This window comes from Coturnix japonica, chromosome 2 (assembly GCF_001577835.2).
Source record: "Coturnix japonica isolate 7356 chromosome 2, Coturnix japonica 2.1, whole genome shotgun sequence".
NCBI lineage: Eukaryota > Metazoa > Chordata > Aves > Galliformes > Phasianidae > Coturnix > Coturnix japonica.
This window is the reverse complement of record NC_029517.1, coordinates 128,687,086-128,699,422: the sequence shown is the minus strand read 5'-3', so window position 1 is coordinate 128,699,422 and position 12,337 is coordinate 128,687,086. Positions and strand designations below refer to the sequence as shown.

The 12,337-nt window shown below is 43.4% G+C and overlaps 1 long non-coding RNA gene across 1 annotated transcript; it reads left to right on the top strand.

Moving 5' to 3' along the window:
• Window positions 1-952: 952 nt before the first annotated feature.
• LOC107310571 lies at window positions 953-12,337 on the top strand. Its single transcript, XR_004306294.1, has 2 exons — window positions 953-1,003; window positions 1,814-12,337. It is a non-coding gene; the product is annotated as an uncharacterized LOC107310571 (long non-coding RNA).

Sequence of the window (12,337 nt, the reverse complement as noted above, 5' to 3'; positions counted from 1 at the left end):
TGTGCAAAGCTGTGGTCAACCACTTCACAGGCAGTTACTCCTATTAAACCACTGTCCATTGGGCCGTACAGGAGGCACCTGTACAGGCTGGGAGGAGTGGTCCTTGAGAGCAGGCTTGGCAGAAGAAAGAACCTGGGGTCCCTGATGGACAAAAGACCGTATTCAAAATAGAGAGAGCCAGTGCGCTCTGGGCAGCCCGGCAAAGCAAATGGGATCCTGGGCTCCATCAGGAGAGGGGTGGTCAGCAGGGATAGGGAGGTGATTGTCCCTCTCTACTCTGCTCTTGTGAGGCCCCATCTGTTGTTAGCTGTGTCCAGGTTGTGGAGCCCTCAGTACAAAAAAGACATGGAGATTTTGGAAAGGGTTGAAGAGGAAGAGCCACGAAGATGATCAGGGGGCTGGAGCACCTCCCCTATGAGGACAAGGCTGAGGGAGTTGGGTTTTGTTCAGCCTAGAGAAGAGAAGGGTTTGCGGGGTGACCTCATTGCAGCCTTTCAATACCTGAAGGGAACTTTCTCCCAGAGGGGAGTAAACTCTTCGAAAGGGCTGACAATAGCAGGACACGGGGAAATGGTTTTAAGTTAAAAGAGGGAAGCTTTAGGTTGGATGTTAGGGGGAAGTTCTTCACTTAGGAGAGATGGTTAGGCCTGGAACAGGCTGCCCAGGGAGGTTGTGGATGCCCGTCCTTGGAGGTGCTCAAGACCAGGTTGGACGGGGGCCCTGGCAACCTGAATCTAGTAAAGGTGTATGTTTGGTGGCCCTGCCAGGCAGGGGGGTTGGAACTAATGATCCTTGAGGTCCCTTCCACCCAGCTCATTCTGTGACTCTGTGAGGCGGCTCCTCCCCTCTCTGAAGCCGCGTGCGTACGTACGTACCTTCGTGCGTGCAAGAGGCGGGACGGGGGCAGCGCCGCTTGGTGGTAAGGGGGGGGGGGGCGGGGATTGGTTGCCATGGCAGTGACGTCAAGGAGTGCCGGGGACAAGGGAGCGGAGACACGGAAAAGGTCAAAGTAAAGGCGAGCAGGAGACGCCGGCGGGACGCGCGCGGGGCGGCTCGGGAGCGGGACAGGCGCGGCTCGGCCCTCGTGAGCGCGGGGAGGCGGGCCTCAGGCCTGTGGTTGCCAGTGGGCGGGCGAGGGCGGGGCGGGGGCCAGCGCGCGCTCCTCGCCCCTCTGGGGCATCGGCCGCGCGATCCCCTGGCAGGTACGGGGAGCGCTGAGGCGGAGGCGAGCAGCGGCCCGGCCGGCCTGGGCCTGCAGAACGGCGCTGCGGCCCATCACGGGAGCCGAGGGGGAGGGCGGAGGGTCGGTATCCCCCCGTGGTGGCTCGAGGCAGATGGGGAAGGTGGCTAGCTTCGGCGCCGCCCCTCGTTGTGGCGTGGGGTCTTCGGGCCCGCGCTCCTACCGTGACCTCCCACGCAGAATGGGGAGCTGGGGAAGCGCCCCGCACCCACAGCCCGCTGAGCTGGGAGGGGGAGGCGGAGGGTTTGGGTTTGTTTTCTATCTGTGTGGGATTATTATTGCGTTGTTTACCATTAAATATTTTTTGTGGGCTTGAACAGGACTGATTCCCCCCCGTCTCCTTCTTTCCCCCTCCCCCCCTTCCTTCTGCCCCCAGCTTTGCATAACTCTCCCGCTGTCCCTTCTTGCACTTTGCCCTTGCCTGGTGGTCTGTAGCACGATGGAGTAAAATTGTGAAGGACTCTTCTTTATTTGTTTGGTTTAGCTGAAAGACAGGCTGTAATCACAGACAAAGCAGGCTGCATAATATTATATATTCTTATATTCCTGTATCTTTTCTTTTTTCCCTCACAGTGCTGGAGTAGGGTTGTGTGCTCTTACATGCCCCAGGGCACGGCTCTCTCTAGCAAACCCTGGAGTGAAGCTGCTATCAGCGTGCGGAGACTGAGTGCTACCGACAGGCCGTTGTCTCTTCGTGTTCAGAGTCATGCAGAGGGACAGGAGTGACTCAGTAATAGGAAGTATTAGTTGCACTGAGGCAAAACCAGGTGAAGTTATTACTTGGTTACTCTGTGACCTTGGGTCACTGTTCTGTATCAATCCCATGTTTTCTTATGAATCAGAAATAGTAGTGCTTTCCAAAAGCATACTGTGAATAAACACTAATGAGCCTGAAATGCTTATCAGCTGTAGTAACAACAGGTAGATAGTTGTGTTGTTTCTCTATTGTAGCATAGACACTACATCCAAGATTGTTTTGCTTGCAAGCTCTTCCTGTGGTAGTAACATTGCACAGAAGTAGACTCTTCCTTCAGAGGACACTTTATAGCTCATGATACTCTGTGATATGCAATGTTAGAATCAAGGAATGGCTTAGATTGGAAGGGCCCTTAAGGATCGTTGAGTTCCAGCCCCCTTCTGCAGGCTGTGTGAAGTCACATTTCATATTTATATGCAGAAAGTTTTCTAATATCCTTTTAAATAACCACCATTCTGCAGTACAAGTAGTTTTTTCTCCTGTTTTCTTAAAACAGCGCCACTACTGTTAAGGAAACCTAGTGAGTTTCTAATGTGGCTGCTTGTCTCTGGGTGAGGAGGTAGATCAAGGCTATTGGTATGGAACTGGAAGAGAGATGTTCCAGTGTGTCTGCTCACATCTTGGTGTGATCAAGGAATTACTTAGAACTGGTTTGTAGCTCTCTGTGCCACCACACAGCTATACTTGTGTAAGTACTGTTTATGAGGTACTGTCTTGAGGTGCCTCCATATTAGCAAGAAAATACTGAAGCAGGTGACAGTAAGTTCATAACAACAAGCTGAGCAGTTCGGGGAAACAGTCTTTTTATTCTCACATGATCTGTGTAGAAAATGAATTGCCTTAAGTATGGCGCTGGCAAACACTTCACTAGAGGAATCTGAAAACTCTGTAGGAGTTGCCTGGAGTGCTTCGTGCCGCTCTCGAGAACAGAGCTGCCACCGCCATAGCAGGTGAGCTGGAGCTGCTGCTCTCAGGAGTCAGCTGAGTTTTCCTCTGCAGTTTTGCTTTATGCAAATTGGAGCAGCTGCCTTGTTGTCTGGTGTTCTTTGAGTTTGTTTTTGTTTCTTTAGCTTGTTTGCTTTTCTGATCTATTCTGGAAGGATACACCACGAAGCAGCACTAACTGCCCGGTGTCTTTAAGTTTTGCTTCTGAGAGTAATTTGTTCTGTAGTTTTTATCGCTTGTCTGCTCAAGTTTGTTTGGAACTTCCATAGTGCTAAATAGGACAAGTGTTCTGTGTGAGGAGGAGGTGAGCACAACAGAAGACTTTTGTCTTCAGTTTTAACAACAAAACTGAAAGTTGCTCTGGCAAAATGGCAATTCATTGTTAATTCATGAGATGTAGGTGCCCTGGAAAAATCAAATACCAGTTTCATAGCTACCCTTAGGCATCTCTAATTTATGCAAGCAGGGCTCGCTGAGTAACTACTGAGTCTCATTGACCTTAGTAGGTTTGCAGAGGTCATGTTTTAACGCAGATAAGTTATGCTTGAACCATTTTCTCAGTAGGCATTAGGAGCAAGTGTTTGTGTACATAATTACATGCTTTTTTTCCACTCCTCCATTACAGTTTCTGTTTTTCTTTAGATTCTTGCTTGTAAGTACTACAGTAAATCCTAGAGTCTTTTTTTGTTTGTGCTTTTTCTTAATCTATCATCTTAATGTTAGTGAGGAATGTGAGTTTTTGAGGACAGCTTCTTTCTTGGCTTTCAGCACAGAGGTTTCACAGACCACCAGAAAGGCAGTTGTAGGATCAGGGGAACTTGGGGTGTGGGAAGCCAGAACAACCCAAATGTGTGCGAGTGACATCAGCGTTTTTCTGAGCCATTTATGCTGCTCACTTCTGTCGGTTCCCAGCAGTGCCTGTGTCTTATGTAAGCTCCCACTGTACATCCTGTCCTGCTGTTCTCATGCATGAAAATCATTGGCGTTATCTTACTGTACGTTTTGAGAGCAGAGCAGTTACTGGCTTCTCGTTGTCTCAAATGTCTGCATGCAAATCTCTCACAAGTGTGCTGGAGAGAGAGCCATGCCAAGAGCATGATACTGTCTTCATAGGAAACATCAGAGGGATAACTTGGAGTGAACGCAGCCTGTCCTCTGCTCTTTCTGGTAATAGGCACTATGAAGTAATGCAGCTACAGAGGTAATTGTACTTCTACAGTCTGCAGTCCTGATCTGTATCACGCGCAGATGGACCACTAATGCAGTTTTGATGGCTGGTGATAGAACAGACATAGAAAACGAAGGACTGTGGTTTCAACAAAAGCTTTAATAACGTTAGGACTAGAAGAGAGAGGCTTTTATATACTCTTACTGTGCACTGCTTGTTAGGGGTCTTGGAAAGAAACTCTGCCTTCAGGTGGACCGATGCTTTACTCTTGTTCCTGTAGTTATTTAGCGATGCATAATGGAGGTACTGTGAAACTGGAGCAAAGCTTTCATTACACGGTTTCAGAAACATTCCTTCAATTTCTTTTTTTTTTTTCTTTCTTGCTAAATCTGAAGTCATCAGGCATGAAATCCTTCAGTGATGTGATATCTGTTAACGCAGAGAAAGTAACTTGGCCACCTTGTTTAAACGCTACCTCGTGCTCCAGTTACAAAGTGAAGTTCCCTCTGCTTCTTCAATACTCTTGTCTCTTCTGTTTGTGCTCCTGCACTATGAAGGAGACAAGTTTCTGCTCCTCTGCTCTGGTGAATGTGCTTGCATGGCACTGTGGCTTGTTCTGGAGAGCTGTGTTTGAAGGGCTGTAGAGTTTGTTATAAGCGCTGATGGGAAAGGCTGACGGGCAGGAGAAGTGCACCTGGGTAGGAGTGCGTTTGTGGAAAGGCCTTGGAAGGAATGAAGGAATCTTTCTCGTGGCTTCCCAGTGTGATCCGTTCCACACTGCATGAAACAGTTCCTCATTGTGCTGGAGTGTGAGACTTAACCAGGAAACTGGGCATCTGAGGAGGAACAGGTGCAATGCTTTGACACTTAGAAGCCAAACAAATTCCTGAGTGAGCAGATCTTGCAGATTTTAAGGAAATTTATTGGCGAAACATCTAAGAAGGGCTTGAATTTTTGTTTTCAGTAAGGAATTGAATGATCTCTGCTGCCTTTATCACACATCTAAGAATGCAGTGGCTCTTTTTAGTGCTTTTGCTATTTTCTTGAGGAAATGGAAATATGTTTTAAAAGCATATGCAGGAAGGTGGACTTGCAGAAGTTGTAAAACCTTGTAAGAAAGCACCTGCACGTTGTGCACTTGGGATTCCATGGCATTATATTTTATTGCTTTATGGATGCTTACGTGACTATCAGAATCCACATCTATATTGTCCATATTCAGTAGTCTTTTCATCTTGTTCATGTGGACAGAATCTATTCAGGATGCTTAAATCTGCTAAAATATTTATAAGGAAGTTGGCCCTTGGAGGATGTTTCCCACAGGATGCAGTGGGTGTCAGGGCTAAAGGTCAGGGCAGACAAAGTGAAGTGAAGGCTCCCTTGGATTTATTTTCCTACTTTTTTTCTTTCTTTTTCTTCTTTTGAATGAAAAATCTCTCTGTAAAGAGGCATGGAACGTTTCTTTGCTACTTCCTACGTTTCCATACACTAAGAAGAGGGAACAGACCTGTAAATACTTAAGCCTTTTAATAAAACTTTTCTTCCTTTCTTTAGGAGAGCAGGAAAGAAAATAAAACCGACAACCCCAAATCAGTGCAGTTAATATATATTCATGGACTCTGAGCGTGGAAGTTCTGGGTGTAAATGAAAAGAGCCAGATGGAGTTTTGAGTGACTGTCATGTACGGCTTAAGAAACTCACATTCCTGATACTAATAAAAGGGCCAGATTGGAGCTACATAATTAATCCCAGTGTCCTTTTCAACACATGATAAGATTTGGCTACAGCAGTCCATAGAGCTAATGGAGACAACTGTCAGGTTCTACAAAGCAGTGGATTGTTTGCCTAAAATAAAAATACCTACGTGATTATTCTAGTACATATATTTGTATCTGCTGGCGATGGGTACTCATGTCCCAGTTCAAATGGAAGATAAATAGAGCTGATTTGCTCTTGAATCTCCTTTCTGCCTTGAGGATCCATGTAAATACATACGTGAGATATGGCTGTAAATAAATGATTCCTATTAAATATCTATCTTAGATGGGGAGTAAATGTTTTTTTATTTTTTTCTTTAGGAGTTAGGTAGCAAAACTTGCTCTCCTCTGGAGTCCATTTGAAAAGTAGTGACAGATGAATGCCAAGGAGCAATTCTGCAATCATGTTTATTCAGTGTGTGTATCAGTGACCTGGGAGAAGCGTGCAGGAAGGGGTAGAGCAGAAATGTTTCTGAGATGGCACAAAGTGTGTGTTGGAGGCAGACAGGAGGAGGAGTGGGCAGATGGCAGTCAGAACAAAACAGGTGAATAATCAGATTGGGAACAAGCTGAGTAGGCTGTGGAAGCACGTGTGGTGTTTGCAATTTTGGCTTAGTTACCATGATAGGGATTTAATTATTTTATGATCTATGCAAAAGAATGGTAAAAAAGAATCATGAGCTTGCCCCGTGTGTAGTGGTGGAAGCATGCCTGCTGTTGTGTGAGGGGGCCTGTGGGAGGAACAGAAAGGTCAGAGCCTTTGGGGCTGAAAGAACTTAAGGAAAAACAAAGCACAAAAGCCATTTGTTCTGTGTTAGAAACCTCACCTGTAAGTTTGTTTGGATTGTTTTGGTGTTAATGCTCTAAAATATTACTGCCTGGATACTACAGATATTCCTTGTTGTGAGAGGTTTTGCTGAAACAAACTAGAGATGGCAAGATGTGTTTGCGGTACTTTAACTAGATAAAAGAAGTTTTGTAACTGGTTTGGAGACTTTCTAGACTTGACAGCTACCCATTGTGTAGCTCTGTGATCTCTTCCAGATCATAGCTTGGAGGCAGTACTGGAGTGATGAAGAAAACAGGGATTGTAGTGATGAATGATTGATCCCTTAACCCTTAGCATTGTGTAGGTGTTATACTGAAAAAAAATCCACAGGTAGAAATGCTGTCCCTTCCCACTTTGCTTAAGAAAATTTAGGATATCACTTTGTTACTGTAATAACGAAGGCTATGATCTGTACAAAAGCTATTGAGATGCTGTTGGTGAGCATAGCAATAACTTGTCAAATCCATCTTTCCTCCTGTATATTTGTCTCAAAACATTCTTGCTTTGTTTCTTTTTTAGGGAGTTCAATAACTTGGGATAGCAGTGAGCTGCTCTAACTGGAGAACACCCTTCTAACCATGAAGGGGAACTGTTTTGTCTAAGGTAGTACTTAATAAGCAGAAGCACAACCCTTTTTCTAGTTTAAAACTTATTTGGCACGCATGAACTTGCTGCGCTTGAAATTACTCTTCCATAGTATCAGTATCCTTGTGTACTGTTGTTTTAAGATACCTCAGCCTGAGTGATGCTGGTAAAGAGCTCTACTGCGTGCGGAGGTTGAGGGAATTAAGGCTGTATTTCTGCGGAAGTGGCGGTTAGAAAGAGAAAGGAAAAAAGATGAATGTATTCACAAGGAGTGCCCTAGATAAGATTGCTTCCTGTTTGAGGATATGCTGAATCCTGTGGGAATGAGGCAGTTATACTACCAAAACACACTTCAGTTCTAATGTTTCATACTGAATCACTGCTATGTTATAAGTGGTATTAATTGAATTTATGAAAACTTTAGCATTCATATGACAAGTATATAGAAATCCGTTCACCTGAAACATCCTTTTGCAGTGTAAGAGCTGTGTGGAGAACAAATGAACACTTGAAGCTTAACATGAGTATAATGAATCAAATTGTCACGTGAAACTCAGAGGACTTCCTTCATCTATTCACTTCATTGTTTCCTTTGCAGATACAGCGCAGCTCAGCCAAATGCAAGGTTGTCATTGTTCTGATGTTCAGAGTGTTTCTAAATGTTGAAGATGGAGCTCTCCCTCCTCTTTGCTTTGTCTTACGCTGTTTAGTTTATTAATTGTTCAGTGCATTACACAGAGCATTTTTACTAGCAGAAGTCATGGTGTAAGTCCACAGTTTGGAGTAATTGGTGAGGTGCATTGTGATTGTGTTGATAACCTACAGAAAAGGCTCAAATTTGTACCTTCTGGAAACTGCTGTTTCCCAAAGCTGATGCTTGGCAACAGTAGATGCCCTGCTGACCTTTTGCAGCTTGGCAGAAAGTGCTTCTGAGTGTGTGAGCTTCCAGAGCTTATATCCCAGGGTACAGGCTGCTCAGGGCTGCTGGCTGGCACAGTGTGTTTCCATCAGAGTAAAATGGAGGTCACAGTTCAGTAAAGTATTATTTGGAAAAAGCCTGTGGAAGTACAATACATTAAAAACTCAGTTTTGGCATTGAAGTGAGTGATGACTTGTCTAGGTATTTAGCTGCTGTTACCTGGGATTTCTAAGATGTAGCTCAGCTGTTGGACCTGGAGAGGCCCTGTTTGCAGCAGTAGTCTCATGTCAGCTTTAACTTCAATTACCTTTTCGTTAAGTATATAAAGTTAAGATTGCTGCGAGTTCTTCATCATTGTTTCTTTTGTGTTCCTTTTGTCTTGTACTTTGTGGTCGTGAAAGCTGCTGCTTGTTCATGGCTTTTCCTGGAGATGGGCATCTTTGGGCCTAAAGGCTGTTGGTTTTTTCTTTCTATCTGTATTTACTCTGCTGAATGGTCCATATTTGACATGCGTCATTGCTTTGAATATATTCATACAACTTGCTTATCTACGATAGTATAACATGCTCTGCTAACCTCGTGTTTTCTGAGAGTACTTCCAGATGTTTATATATAAACCACATATGATATATTATTTGGGCTGCTGCTAAAACTTGATAATAACTGATCTGATCATATATAGACTGTGCTTGCAAATAAATATAATTTTCTCATTGTTTCCCTTCAATCTACTGCTTTTGGAGCTTTGGTTAGATTATTAGTTTGGGGATCTCATAGAATCACAGAATGGCTTAGGTTGGAAGGGACCTTAGGGGTCATCAAGCTCCAACCCTCTGCTGCAGGCAGGGCTGCCAACCTCTTTATGTATTACTAGACCATATGTCCTTATGTATTACTAGACCAGGCTGTCCAGGGCCCCATCCAGCCTGGCCTTGAACACCTCCAGGGATGGAGCATCTACAACTTCTCTAGGTGGATTTAGCTAGTAAAACTTCTTAGTTAACATTGCATTCACTTCTACAAAGATAACTAAACATTTTTTCTATGAAATTAGGTTAAGACAAGAATATATAGTGGACTCATTTCCAGGACTGGTTTTGGAGTACAAGTTATCCTAACACAGTGGTCTCCAGGATTTGTTTTCATAGGTTCTCTTGTCTTAGCTGCCAGATTTCTCTGTAGGCCAATGACACCATCCTTTTAATGCAGCACAATGGGAGAACTAAGCTGTCTGCTGGTGCATCAGGCACACTGGGGTGCATTCAGGTCACTGGGACACTGGGAGCATTCTGGTATTTGGGAAAGCAGTTCTGCAACCTGTCCCATGTTTGTCCTGTGTCAAGGGAACAGCACTTGAAGGAAAAATTAAGGGAAGTTGGGGTAACTCCTAGAGCTTCATGAAGGTTGGTCTGCTGTATCTGCAGGGTATCTAGCAGAATGGACAACTAAACAGCTTCTGAAGTTCAACACTTGAATCAGCTGTGAGATAGGACAGATATATAAGAGAGCCAAGCTTCCCCATACAACCAGACCTCTGCTGTGGTTCTTAAAGACTGTTAATCATTAATTAAACTGCACCAAGAGAGTTTTTATAAGTCAGCTACTTACGGAGAAAAGGTCAGAAGTAGTTTTAAGTCCATTTGTTGATGTATTATAAATGTACTGTTGTAGAAGTCTACTTAATAGTGTAGGCTGTTCATAGTATGCTGGTATGATAGGGTTAACACTCATTCAGGTGCATTTGAATTCTTCAGATTGAGAAGCAGATCACAAACTCCACGTGAAACTGACCTTCTAAGGCTGATTTCCTGGAGTAGTTTCATCTTATAGATGATTTTACTACTTCTCTATTGGGCTAATACAGTTTCTGCAGGCTGCTGCTTGAGGTGCAGCGGTTCTGTAAAACAAAGTGGGGATTTGGTCACTACAAAAGAAGAATAAAAGCAGTGGGTCTGTGTGAACTGAGCATGGCAGGAGTCCTATAAGGAGGTTTTGTTTTTCATGTAGGCACGTGGTTGTTGTTCATGTGTAAATATGTGGAAATGAGTTGGTATGGTTAAATTTACTCCACCTAATTTGTTTTCTTCTTAGTTTTGTGGTTCGTTTGTGTTGGAGAGAATTATTCTTTTTAATGACAGCTTTGTTCTCTAGGAAAGTGCACTTTAAATCTAGATAAAACCTAATTTATCATGTAGAACCTCAAGACTTAATGGTGTTTCTGTGTTAAATCTTGTGGGCAGACTTTACCACAGGCCTGTACCCTTCACCTAATGAAGTAATTATTGCTTGTCTGTTAATAACCAGCCGCCTTGGTTAGTGGATTTTGCAAATGCTTTTTAGGAATTTGATTGTTCAGAAATCTGTTGCACTGCCAAGTTCTCCAAGGGAGGTTTTGTGGTGGGCGCTGTAGATGCTTTGGAATACTGAGAAATATTTCTGTTTGGTTTTGTTGTTTTTGCTTGCCTTTTGCCTTTCTTTAAGGTCAGAATGCTGTCTGGACTGATCTGTACTATCTGTGTACCAGCAGGTGGAGCATTGGTAGCATGAAATGGGCTTCTGTCATGCTGTTCAGGTGACTGGGAGGAATACAGTTCCTTAGCATTATAGAATAGTGATCTCCACGGAGGTGGAAGCTGCTGACTCTGTTTGGTGTTAACATGTAGCGTTAACAAAAAATGCTGAAGGGCAATTTTCAGACTTGCAACTGGGGTGAATTTGAATGCAGAGAGCAAAAAGCAGCTTGGTGTTTCTCTGCTTTTTTTCCAAATGCCACTTATCTGCTGCAAGGTGTGGAACTATTGAAGCTACATCTAAATGACTGTGAAGCTTTTAAGGGAACAGTATTTTGGCAAATTTGTGGGGGTTTTGTTTGCTGCAGAGTCAGAGGAGGTTCATGTTGTGGTTTCGCAATTCACCTGCACAGATTTAAAGTTCTGCTATCACTAAAACAGACAGTCCTGCCTTACACAGTTGCTTCCTGCCAGAGCCAGGGACTGCCCTGCCAGCTGCCTGCAGAAAACTGGTCTTTTTTTTCCCCCTGACCAGGATTAGTTTGCAGCTAAATATAGTGGTTTGTCCCAGAAACTTGCATCATAATTTTTTTATCAAATTCCTGTAACAATGGAGGAAGCAAGAATCCTTCTGCTACTCTACATTTACTGCAGTCAATCTAAATCACCCTGAAATCACTGTGTAGGTACTATAGCAGTTTGTTCATGTCTTTGGAAAAAGGTCCCTTATGATATTGATGCCAGCCTAATGGTAATGATGGTAAACAAGATTAATTATCTCTGAGTGAAGTTCATATCACAGGGTCCTCTTTTGAGGTGCAACCAAGATCTCAACTGCCTGGAATTCTTGCGTTTATACATTACTCTGTATTTTTCAGACGTGCCCAGATATGAAGTGTTTGGGTTCTGTGACTTAAAGTTCAGCTAGTAAAAACAGTTTCAGGAGTGACTTTGGAATGACTTTACGTTGTCATCTGCGTAATACCTGTTGCTGTAAGTTGTATAGTGGCATTCTTTGTTGCCGATCATACTTTTTCTCATATATATATATACACACACACACACACATATATTTTCCTGTTTGGTTTGTTTGTTTCATATGAAAAGCAGGAAGAAAGAAGATGAATCTTCCTTCAATTCCCTTGGGGTACTTTGCCAGGATTGAAGTTGTGAATATTTTGTATCAGATCTCCCACATGAAGGAGACTACAAACTCAGTGTAGTAACGATTGCCTTTTCTTTTAGTAGTCCAACAGCTAGAAGTTATGTTGTTCCAAGTAAGGAAATATGACTCAAAATCAACAGATAACACTGCTGCATTTACAGGCTGGGAAGTCTGTTTTGCTGCTTTGAGTTAGAAACTGTATAAGGAGGTGGCTTGATGCTACAGCAAATGCTGTTTCAGAGGCTATGAGAGGAGTAATTTTCTAAAGGTATCTGTCAGATCTTTTGTGCAATTGACTTGAAAATATGAGGAAATATTTTCAAAATGAACTGTTCAGGCAGTGGGTTGCATCTCTTTCTGGTTACTGTCGTTAAATCCTGATTTTTGGATTTTCTGGGAGCAACTTGGTAAAAAAAAATCTTACATTGTGAAAATAAATGCTTTAAGAGTTGTCGATTTTTA